Source organism: Penaeus chinensis, chromosome 26 (genome assembly GCF_019202785.1).
Source record: "Penaeus chinensis breed Huanghai No. 1 chromosome 26, ASM1920278v2, whole genome shotgun sequence".
Lineage (NCBI taxonomy): Eukaryota > Metazoa > Arthropoda > Malacostraca > Decapoda > Penaeidae > Penaeus > Penaeus chinensis.
The window spans coordinates 5383783-5388672 of record NC_061844.1 but is presented as its reverse complement, the minus strand read 5'-3'; positions in this window follow the sequence as shown (position 1 = coordinate 5388672).

Here is a 4890-nt window from a genome sequence, read left to right as displayed (position 1 = left end):
CTTCCAACACTACCTCAAAAACAAGTAGGCAGATTTCCCTTTTGCAACTGTCCTGACCGTTTCTCCCTTGTCAGTTACACCCAAATCCCAAGCTAACGCAATATCAACCCCGACTTGACTGGCAAACCCATTCCTGCCCAACCACCTCCCTCCCTCAATACTCGTCTTCATCTTCCCAACAAACCTTCCTGTCTATGAAAAGGACTGGTCAGATTATAGAGAAGACTTGCCACTCTTGTAGACTAGGTTTCAATATCGGTACAATACTAAACTATTCCCCCTTGAATTCACAAAGTCCTCCATCAATAGACGACTTCCTGAAGACCTGACCTCCCCCTTCATGTTTATATTGGTGGAGAATCCCTCCATCTGACCATACAAGCCTTTTCCCAGTCAGTGTCAGCATTTTTTGTCTTGGCCACCCTATAAAATAGCCCAATTCCCTCTGTGCCCGACCTGGTCATGATCAAATTGCTCTGCACAGTGACACGTGTGCCCATTTGTGGTGGTTCCCATAATTCATAGGGGCTGCCCTACCTACATCGCCTGCCCTCTATTTATTTTTCCATATTTAAGTTTCCATTTCTACCCTTTTCCTCTCCCAATCATTCTTTTGCAATTCAAAATCCAGAATCTAATTTCTACCACTGCTGACACCTCTCTAGCTGTAGCAGACAAATTAAATGTTCCTCTCCTCCATCTACCTCTTGCTCTACCCCACAGATACCTATTTTTTCTCCCCCTCATAAGAAAATCTGTTTCTCGGACCTCCCCAATTTCAGAAACACTCATTCAAAACTAATCATGACAAAAGATAACATGACTAATTTCATCATACAATCTCTGCACCCATTCCCTCTAGACGCAAAGTAACTGCCGACATCCATCCATCCTCCTATTCGTGTTTCCTCACCCCTTCCTCCCACTCCGAGCACCTCCCGTTTCCCCCTGCACCACCTGCACCATCCCAGCTTCCTTCCTCATTATCTTTCCACTTCCTCCTGGAAACCCCCCCCAATCCCTTGCCCGTTGTTGTCGTGGGGGGGGGGGGGGCTTAGGAGGCGGAGACTGGGACCCAATGCTTGGGAACTCCCCAACCTTGGGACTCAGCCCTCGACTCAACAAATTTTGCATGGTCTTTTTTTTCCCCCTCCTACTTTTTCCTTTCTGTCCCTTCACCAACCCCTTCTACTATCCACTTCCTAAGGTGTGAGAGCCGTGTTGAAAGGATGAAAGTCTGACTTTGTGCCAGTCCTGAACGGCCTGAGGGAGCCATGGGCACGGTATTCCCCTGCTTTGTCTAGCCCTTACCCCTCAAGCGACCCTGAGGGGTGGACCGTTGCTCTCCCCAACATACTCCAGGCTTATCATGGCCAACAATGAATAACCATTAACCATATCATTATTAGAGGCAATTGCCTCTTCATCAAATAGCTCCACCAATTCAAACTCGCCCGATTCCCTGACCCCAGGCTTTCCTTTGACCACGGCTCTGAACACTACAACTAATACCCCCTCCTCAATGCCGACTAGTACAGTATCCACCCTAATCAACACCCCAGGAGACATTTCTACTCCCAACATGATCAACTTCAATATACCCCCACAACCTTCATCATCTACCCCATCCTCCCTTATAACTACCTTACAACCTTATTGTCCTCCTCCCCATAACACTACCTCCCTCAACACTCTCCCTCTTCCGCATGCCCCCGTCCTTCTACTACCCCCATCTCTACAAAATTCTTAAATCTATTTAGCCCAGCCAAATGGGACCAATTTTTCGTGATCCCTCCCACAGCTTCTCACACTTTCTGCTTTGACAACCTGTTTTCATTCCTCAAATGCATATACATCCTTCACTTGATCTAACCCCTATACATTACCTTACCCAACCTTAACCCATTTACTCGTCAATTCCTTTGCCCAGCTTTGACAACTAATCACTAACTCAACCACCCTTCACTACCATTTACTATAGTGCTACATGACCTTAGATGTCTAGCACATTTATGTTGCTTTTAACCATTAACCATTTTTTCCACTCCTACTTTTTCGTTTGTCCCTTCTCCAACCCCTTCTACTGTCCACTTCCTAAGGTGAGAGCCGTGCTGAAAGGATGAAAGGCTGACTTTGTGCCAGTCCTGAACGGCCTGAGGGAGCCATGGGCACGGTATTCCCCTGCTTTATACCTAACCCTTACCCTTCAAGGGTACCCTGAGGGGTGACCGTTTCTCCCATACATACTCCAGGCTTACCATGGCCAACAATGAAGATGTTATACCATTATTAGGAGCAATGAGGCTTGCCCCTTCATCAAATAGCCCCATCAATTCAAACCCTCACGATTCCCAGACCCCAGGCTCTCCTTTGACCACAGCTCCGAACACTAAAACTACTACCCCTTCTCTCAATGCCTACTAGTACAGTATCCACCCTAATCAACACTCAACCCCCAGGAGACATTTCTACTCTCCCAACATGCTCAACTTCAACACCTCTACCCCCACAACCTTCAACTACCCCATCCTCCCTTATTACTACCTTTCAGCCTTATTGTCCACCTCCCCATAACACTACTCCCTCCTCCACACGCCCCCGTCCTTCTACTACCCCCATCTCTACAAAAATCTTAAATATTCTCTTTCGCCCAGCCAAATGGGACTGATTTTTCGTGATCCCTCCCACAGCTCCCTACTCTCAAAACACCCTCCTCTTCCAACAATGCCTCCAAAAACAAGTAGGCAAAGTCTATTTCCGTAGCCGTCGCGACCACTCCCGTCTCGTCACAGTAACAACTGAAAACCAAGCTATAGCATTAACAAAACTAACTGATCTATGTGGTAATCCCATCCCTACAGAACCTCATCCAACCCTCAATACCTGCATTGGAACCGTCTCAATCTCCCCAACAGATTGCCCAATCCATGACAAAGAATGGTCAGATTGTGGAGAAGACTTACTCGCTTGTCTCACAGACTATGATGCAACATATGTACAATGCTACTCCATTCCTCCCAGAGGAAACAGTAAGAAATTCATCAACATTGCCAAAATTACTTTCCGTAGACATGACCTTCCCTTAAATCCCTACCTGTCCGACCATACCAACCTCCTCCTCGTCAGTGCCAAAATTGTTGGCGTTTAGGACATCCTGCCAAACATTGCCGTTCCACAGCCAGATGCCCGCTATGTGCCCAACCTGGCCATACCCGATCAAACTGCTCTGCACAATCACGCACATGTACCAACTGTGGCGGCCCCCATAATGTATTTTATAGAGGCTGTCCCACCTACAAATTTGAGTCTGAGGTAGCAACTCTCAGATTCAGACTTGGACTCGCTCTATGTGAAGCCAGACAGGAAGCACGTCGACAAGGCTTTTCTCTTACCCCCTACTCCAGTAACCCTCCCCTAAACCTATCCCTCCTCCATCTAACTTCCCCTCTTCTACCTCCTACCTTACCCAGTCAAATTCTTTTGCCATCCTAAATCCAGACACTACAATCTCTACTACAGCCCAAGCACCTTCCCCTCTCCTCCCAGCACTACCCGCAACAGATGGACTAAACGTTCCACCCCCTCTTCCCCTACCACACAATCACTTCCACCTTCCTTTGCCCCTACTCTTCAGACACCAGTCTTCTCTTCCCTCCCCTCACAAGAAAACCTTTGTCTCACAAAACTCTGTCTCACAAAACCCTCCTGTCATCCCCTCTATCCCTTCCACTCCCTCCTGGGTACACACGTGAATCCCTTATATCACAACTATCCCCTTCCCCAGACCCACCACTACCTAATACCCCTCCTGATACAAACACCACCTCCCCCCTCTCATTCCTTATCCCACCCTCGAGCTCCTTCCCCTTCAAATTCTCCAACACATACTGCAACCGTTATCACTCGTAAATCAACGAAAGTATAACTATCCTTCATTGGAATATTCGCAGTTTCCGTTCTCACAGACCCGAGCTTCGTCATATCCTTTCCTCTTGTAACCCATCAATCAATCAGAAAACACCTTATGTCATACCTCCCTTTCAAGCCACTGTCCCTTGCACAGTTATTCGCATCTTTCTTCGCCGCTGGATCACCATTGCTTCGGACGCCCTCTTCCCGGTAATATCATGCTCAGCATTCTCTTTCCGATGTAGTTCTCCTCTCTTCGCATTACATGACCAAACCATCTCAGTCTCATACTTCTGCACCTCAGTCTGATTTTCATCACTCCCATTCTCTCTCGGATCTCATCATTTCTCATCCTGTCTCTCCCCCCCCCCCCCCCCAATCCTTTGCCCGTTGTTGTCGTGGGGGGACTTAGGAGATGGAGACTGAGACCCAATGATGGGGAACTCCTCAACCTTGCATGGTCTTTTTTCCCACCCTTTTTTTCGTTTCAGTTTCTTCACCAATCCCTTCTACTATCCACCTCCTAAGGTGTGGGAGCCGTGCTGAAAGGATGAAAGGCTGACTTTGTGTCAGTCCTGAATGGCCTGAGGGAACCATGGGCACGGTATTCCCCTGCCATACCTGGCCCTTACCTCTCAAGGGGACCCTGAGGGGTGGACTGTTTTTTTTCCCAACATACTCCAGGCTTATCATCGCCAATAATGAAGACGTAACCCCACTTTTAGGGGCAATGAGGCTTGCCCCTTTATCAAATAGCCCCAATATCTTGATTCAATCCATCACTGGGGTCTTCACTTAGCCCTAGGTGCCTTCCGCTCCTCTCCAGTTGAGAGCCTGTACACTGAATCAGGCATACCATCTCTCTCTCGACGCCGTGCCCTTCTCTCTATCCGATGTTATGCTCGATTCCAGCAACTTCCCCTCACTAAACTAACTATCCCACGATCCCTACTTCCTACCTTTGCTTCTTCTCCACGTTTA